The 7,500-nt window shown below is 43.6% G+C and overlaps 1 protein-coding gene across 1 annotated transcript in view; it reads right to left on the bottom strand.

Moving 5' to 3' along the window:
• Window positions 1-7,500, bottom strand: part of LOC121854629 (adenylate cyclase type 5-like) — a 64,251-nt gene that overhangs the window by 27,330 nt on the left and 29,421 nt on the right. The window lies entirely within an intron of this gene.

Raw genomic sequence — 7,500 nt, 5'->3', positions numbered from 1 at the left:
TTTATGTTGGGGTACAGTTATCACGGAGGGTGTATGTTGTTGGGGTTCAAATATCATGGGGTTCGTATTTTATGTTGGGGTACAGTTATCACGGAGGGTATGTATGTTGGGGGTTTACAAATATCATGGGGTTCGTATTTTATGTTGGGGTACGAGTTATCACGGAGGGTATGTATGTTATGTTGGGGTTTACAAATATCATGGGGTTCGTATTTTATGTTGGGGACAGTTATCACGGAGGATGTATGTTATGTTGGGGTTACAAAATCATGGGGTCTGTATTTTATGTTGGGGTACAGTTATCACGGAGGGTATGTATGTTATGTTGGTTACAAATATCATGGGGTTCGTATTTTATGTTGGGGTACAATTATCACGGAGGTATGTATGTTATGTTGGGGTTTACAAATATCATGGGGTTCGTATTTTATGTTGGGGTACAGTTATCACGGAGGTATGTATGTTATGTTGGGGTTACAAATATCATGCGTATTTTATGTTGGTACAGATCGAGGTATGTATGTTATGTTGGGGCAAATATCATGGGGTCGTATTTATGTTGGGGGTACAGTTATCACGGAGGGTATGTATGTTATGTTGGGGTTTACAAATATCATGGGGTTCGTATTTTATGTTGGGGTACAGATATCACGGAGGGTATGTATGTTATGTTGGGGTTTACAAATATCATGGGTCGTATTTTATGTTGGGGGTTAGATATCACGGAGGGTATGTATGTTATGTTGGGGTTACAAATATCATGGGTTCGTATTTTATGTTGGGGTACAGTTATCACGGAGGGTATGTATGTTATGTTGGGGTTACAAATATCAGTGGGTTCGTATTTTATGTTGGGGGTACAGTTATCACGGAGGGTATGTATGTTATGTTGGGTTACAAATATCATGGGGTTCGTATTTTATGTTGGGGTACAGATATCACGGAGGGTATGTATGTTATGTTGGGGTTTAAATATCATGGGGTTCGTATTTTATGTTGGGGAGATATCACGGAGGTATGTATTGTTGGGGTTACAAATATCATGGGGTTCGTATTTATGTTGGGGAAGTTATCACGGAGGTATGTATGTTAGTTACAAATATCATCATCAAATATCATTCTTATCAACCTCAATCATGATTAATTTACTCCCACAGGTGAGAAGTTTAATGAGTTTATTCTTCATGTGATAAAGTTATCAATTAGATGAAGAACATTTTCCCAGAAGAACAAATTTTCAGGCTCTGTTCACTGTTCTTTAAGAGGATTACCAGAGTTGTTGAAGGTCGCCTGAATCTTGTAAGATTTCCACCTGTGTGGTGGTGGGTGGTGGTGGTGAGTGTGTGGTGGTGGGAGGTGTGGTGGTGGGTGGGAGTGTGTGGTGGTGGTGAGTGTGTGTGGTGTTGAGGTGGGGGGTGGGTGGGAGTGTGTGTGGTGGTGGGAGGTGTGGGGTGTGAGGTGTGGGTGTGAGTGTGTGTGTGTGGTGTTGAGGGGTGGTGGGAGTGTGTGGGTGGTGGGAGGTGTGGTGATGGTGGTGTGGTGAGTGGTGGTGGTGAGGGGGTGGGTGGTGGGAGTGTGTGGTGGTGGAGGTGGTGGTGGTGGAGTGTGTGGGTGGTGGTGAGTGTGGTGGTGGTGGTGGAGTGTGGTGGGTGGTGGGTGTGTGGTGGTGGTGGGTGGTGGTGGTGAGTGTGTGGTGGTGGTGAGTGTGGTGGTGGTGGTGTGGTGGTGGTGAGGTGTGGTGGTGAGTGTGTTGTGCTTGAGAAAAGTCTCACTGTCTACCACACACGGACGAGTTGTTGTGTTTTTATATAACAACAGTAAGAGTGAAGGCAGGTTCTCTTCACACAAGTCAATGAGAGTTAGGTTAGTGGGAGCCTGGTTAGGTTAGTGGTGATTAGGTTAGGTTAGTGGTGGTTAGGTTAGGTTACTGGTGATTAGGTTAGGTTAGGTTAGGATGCTTTTAATGATTCGAAATAAAAAATCGACTGAGGATTTATGAACACACGTAAAAAGATATAATTATTTATATCACCTCAAGACTCCAACTGTTTTTTAGATTATCAGGAAGCAACAAAAAATATCCACATTAAACAAATAGATACAAAAAAAAAAAAAAATAAGAAATACACGAATGACTCAAAAGGTCATTCGTCGAAAATGATTCTAGAAAATATTTAAACGTCTTAAGAACGGGAGGTGGGGTGAGGGAGCGTAGGATGGTAGGGGGTGTAGGATGGTGGCGTGCAGGAGAGGGTTAGTTGGAGGTGGGGTGAGGGAGCGTAGGATGGTAGGGGGTGTAGGATGTGGCGTGCAGGAGAGGGTTACTTGGAGGTTGGGTGAGGAGCAGGATGGTAGGGGGGTAGGATGGTGGCGTGCAGGAGAGGGTTACTTGGAGGTGGGTGAGGGAGCGTAGGATGGTAGGGGGTGGATGGTGGCGTGCAGGAGAGGGTTACTTGGAGGTGGGGTGAGGGAGCGAGGATGGTAGGGGGTGTAGGGATGGTGGCGTGCAGGAGGTTACTGGAGGTGGGGTGAGGAACGTAGGATGGTAGGGGGTGTAGGATGGTGGCGTGCAGGAGAGGGTGCTTGGAGGTGGGGTGAGGGAGCGTAGGATGGTAGGGGGGTGTAGGATGGTGGCGTGCAGAGGTTACTTGAATCAATCCTTGGTTAAGAAAGGATTCCTCTCAAGAAAGTCCTCCCGATCAGTGTGGACGAGGGAAGACTCTGGGTTTATCTCGTCGTTCCAACAACACGCCAACTAGTCGACGAGGAATGCAATTTGTGTGAGACGGACGGTAAGGATTGGAGGTTTGGTTGCCATTCTCAGCAAAACAGCCCAATCAAAACAAAGGCTACGTTGCCACTTCTCAGTAGAACAGCCCAATCAAAACAAAGGCTAGCTGCCATTTCTCAGTAGAGAGCCAATCAAAACAAAGCTCGTTGCCACTTCAGCAGAACAGCCAATCAAACAAAGGCTACGTTGCCACTTCTCAGAGCAGAGCCCAATCAAACAAAGGCTACGTTGCTACTTTCAGTAGAGCAGCCCAATCAAAACAAAGGCGTTGCCACTTCTCAGTAGAGCAGCCCAATCAAAACAAAGGCTACGTTTCCTGCAGAACAGCCCAATCAAAACAAAGGCTATTGCTGCTTACTTCAGCAGAACAGCCAATCAAACAGGTGCTGCACTTCTCAGAGAAGCCCAATCAAACAAAGCATGCTGCATTTCTCAGCAAAACAGCAATAAAAGGCTTTCTCAGTAGAACAGCCCAATCAAAACAAAGGCTACGTTGCCACTTCAGTAGAGCAGCCCAATCAAACAAAAGCTACGTTGCCACTTTCAGCAGAGCAAATCAAACAAAAGCTACGTGCCACTTCTCAGAAGAGCAGCCCACCAAACAAAAGCTACGTTGCCACTTCTCAGCAAACAGCCCAATCAAAACAAAGCTACGTTGCCACTTCTCAGTAGAGCAGCCCAATCAAAACAAAAGCTACGTTGCTACTTCAGCCTTACATAAGGTTATAACAAAGTCTTTAGGGAATGTAACGCCGCTATGTTGGGGGAAGAAAACTGAGAGAGAGAGAGAAAACACTACACATGGGAGAAAGTTTAAAAGTAGTTTGGGTTCACTGTTTTAAGGGTTCATATTAGGTGGGGTTCATGGTTGTTTGGGTTCACTGTTTTAAGGGTTCATATTAGGTGGGGTTCATGGTTGTTTGGGTTCACTGTTTTAAGGGTTCATATTAGGTGGGGTTCATGGTTGTTTGGGTTCATTGTTTTAAGGGTTCATATTAGGTGGGTCATGGTTGTTTGGGTTCACTGTTTTAAGGGTTCATATTAGGTGGGGTTCATGGTTGTTTGGTTCACTGTTTAAGGGTTCATTAGGTGGGGTTCATGGTTGTTTGGGTTCACTGTTTAAGGGTTCATATTAGGTGGGGTTCATGGTTGTTTGGGTTCACTGTTTTAAGGGTTCATATTAGTGTCTGGGTTGGTTGGGTTCACTGTTTTAAGGGTTCTTATTAGGTGGGGTTCATGGTTGTTTGGGTTCACTGTTTTAAGGGTTCATATTAGGTGGGGTTCATGGTTGTTTGGGTTCACTGTTTTAAGGTTCATATTAGGTGGGGTTCATGGTTGTTTGGGTTCACTGTTTTAAGGGTTCATATTGGGTGGGGTTCATGGTTGTTTGGGTTCACTGTTTTAAGGTTCATATTAGGTGGGGTTCATGGTTGTTTGGGTTCACTGTTTTAAGGGTTCATATTAGGTGGGGTTCATGGTTGTTTGGGTTCACTGTTTTAAGGGTTCATATTAGGTGGGGTTCATGGTTGTTTGGGTTCATTGTTTTAAGGGTTCATATTAGGTGGGGTTCATGGTTGTTTTTTGTTTTAGGTTTCATATTAGGTGGGGTTCATGGTTGTTTGGGTTCATTGTTTTAAGGGTTCATATTAGGTGGGTCATGGTTGTTTGGGTTCACTGTTTAAGGGTTCATATTAGGTGGGGTCTATGGTTGTTTGGGTTCACTGTTTTAAGGGTCTATATTAGGTGGGTCTATGGTTGTTTGGGTTCACTGTTTTAAGGGTTCATATTAGGTGGGGTTCATGGTTGTTTGGGTTCACTGTTTTGGGTTCATATTAGGTGGGTTCATGGTTGTTTGGGTTCATTGTTTTAAGGGTTCATATTAGGTGGGGTTCATGGTTGTTTGGGTTCATTGTTTTAAGGGTTCATTAGGTGGGGTTCATGGTTGTTTGGGTTCATTGTTTTAAGGTCATATTAGGTGGGTCATGGTTGTTTGGGTTCATTGTTTTAAGGGTTCATATTAGGTGGGGTCTATGGTTGTTTGGGTTCACTGTTTTAAGGGTTCATATTAGGTGGGGTTTATGGTTGTTTGGGTTCACTGTTTTAAGGGTTCATATTAGGTGGGTCTATGGTTGCTTGGGTTCACTGTTTTAAGGGTTCATATTAGGTGGGGTTCATGTTGCTTGTATGGGGTTATGGTTTGGGTTCACTGTTTCAAGGGTTCATATTAGGTGGGGTTCATGGTTGTTGTTCACTGTTTTAAGGGTTCATATTAGGTGGGGTCTATGGTTGTTTGGGTTCACTGTTTTAAGGGTTCATATGAGGTGGGGTTCATGGTTGTTTGGGTTCACTGTTTTAAGGTATTAGTGGGGTTCATGGTTGTTTGGTTCACTGTTTAAGGGTTCATATTAGGTGGGGTCTATGGTTGTTTGGGTTCACTGTTTTAAGGGTTCATATTAGGTGGGGTTCATGGTTGTTTGGGTTCACTGTTTTAAGGGTTCATATTAGGTGGGGTTCATGGTTGTTTGGGTTCACTGTTTTAAGGGTTCATATTAGGTGGGGTTCATGGTTGCTTGGGTTCACTGTTTTAAGGTTCATATTAGGTGGGGTTCATGGTTGTTTGGGTTCACTGTTTTAAGGGTTCATATTAGGTGGGGTTCATGGTTGTTTGGGTTCACTGTTTTAAGGGTTCATATTAGGTGGGGTTCATGGTTGTTTGGGTTCACTGTTTTAAGGGTTCATATTAGGTGGGGTTCATGGTTGTTTGGGTTCACTGTTTTAAGGGTTCATATTAGATGGGGTTCATGGCAGCACCAGTCTCTTTGTGTGTGTGTGTGTGTGTGTGTGTGTGTGTGTGTGTGTGTGTGTGTGTGTGTGTGTGTGTGTCATGTAAATATATCTTCCACATACACACACCTAATGTAAACAGGTATTCCAACTCTAATAAACCAGGTGATGGATAAGTCCCTGTGCACCTGTAATATAATCAACACTTTAGTTCTTCCTAGTTACACCTCCAACATTTACCCTGACCATGTCTAAGATTTATTATAAGTAGAACAAAGTACATAACACTATTTTGTTCCCACTTCATACAAAGGTACTGTTTTACAGGTTGATGAAGGATCTGGGTTCATAATTAAAAAATATACGAGTAATTAGTGTTAATTAATGACCCTTACCCCCCAAAAAACACCTTTAGAATATTTTAAACGTAAATTACATAGATTAATAATGTAGGTACAGTATAACAAGAACAACTATAGGTGAATAGGGACTTTTTGATCACCCAGAAAAATTCTTTCAATAGCTGAACACATAAGAGTCACATTCCTCTGGCTGTGAGAATCAGGACCCAAGAGTTTGTCGACTGGTGACCTCAGTACCATAAAGATCCCACGCCACAGCGCCTTGTAGGAGTGTGGCGGTCATTCCCTCAACTATCATGAGTACAACATTACCTCTCGTGAACAGGGGAATTGTGCTAGAACTTCTTGTTGTTGTTGTTATAATTATGTTCCCTCCTCCCCATTCTCTTCTCCTCCCTTCTTCTTCATCCTCCTACCCCAATCCTCCTCCTTCTCCCCCTCCTCTTCCTCCGTTCTTGTAAACAATTACTAACTCACCACCACTCGTCCTCCAATTCCGGCCCACTAATATCAAACTTGGCAGCCTGTCTCATGGTCCAACACACACACACACACACGTTTCTAACTTTCTTAGGTATCTTAAAAGGTCAAAGGTCAACTACCCCCTCCTGCGCCGTATATACCAAGATGTTGCTTGATAGTTTGGCCAATTAAGGATAAAACATTACCCTAATTACACCTTGTGATTGGACAAACATTTTACTGGAAGAGATATGTTTACTTTTGCTTGTGGTTCAGTGACTAGAGGTGAAAGGTCATTAAATCCCTAATTATACCTTAACTGCACTAATTTATGTGAAACTTGAGGTATAATTAATTATAAGATAGGAGCTAATGAAGGGTATAGATTAGGTTATGTATTGCCTCTCTCCTCCTCTCCTCGGGTAAAGCTATTATGTCCCCGAGTCTCTCCTTGGGTACAGAGATCACTGTTGGTTCAGTCTTCTCTGCCACACACAAACAACTATTATGATATAGTGAAGCGAGAGGTGTATAGTGAAGCGAGAGGTGTATAGTGAAGCGAGAGGTGTATAGTGAAGCGAGAGGTGTATAGTGAAGCGAGAGGTGTATAGTGAAGCGAGAGGTGTATAGTGAAGCGAGAGGTGTATAGGTGAAGGAGAGGGGTGTATAGTGAAGGACAGGTGTATAGTGAAGGAGAGGTGTATAGTGAAGCGAGAGGTGTATAGTGAAGGAGAGGTGTATAGTGAAGCGAGAGGTGTATAGTGAAGCGAGAGGTATAGTGAAGCGAGAGGTATAGTGAAGGAGAGGTGTATAGTGAAGCGAGAGGTGTATAGGAAGGAGAGGTGTATAGTGAAGGAGAGGTGTATAGTGAAGGAGAGAGGTGTATAGTGAAGGAGAGGTGTATAGTGAAGCGAGAGGTGTATAGTGAAGGAGAGGTGTGAGGTGAAGGAGAGGTGTATAGTGAAGGAGAGGTGTATAGGAAGCGAGAGGTGTATAGTGAAGGAGAGGTGTATAGTGAAGGAGAGGTGTATAGTGAAGGAGAGGTGTATAGGTGAAGCGAGAGGTATAGTGAAGGAGAGTAGTAGTGAAGCAGGTGTATAG

Source organism: Homarus americanus, unplaced genomic scaffold, assembly GCF_018991925.1.
Source record: "Homarus americanus isolate GMGI-L3 unplaced genomic scaffold, GMGI_Hamer_2.0 scaffold25468, whole genome shotgun sequence".
NCBI classification, from domain to species: domain Eukaryota; kingdom Metazoa; phylum Arthropoda; class Malacostraca; order Decapoda; family Nephropidae; genus Homarus; species Homarus americanus.
Note: the sequence above shows the minus strand (reverse complement) of the source record. Positions and strands in the feature narration are given on the sequence as shown.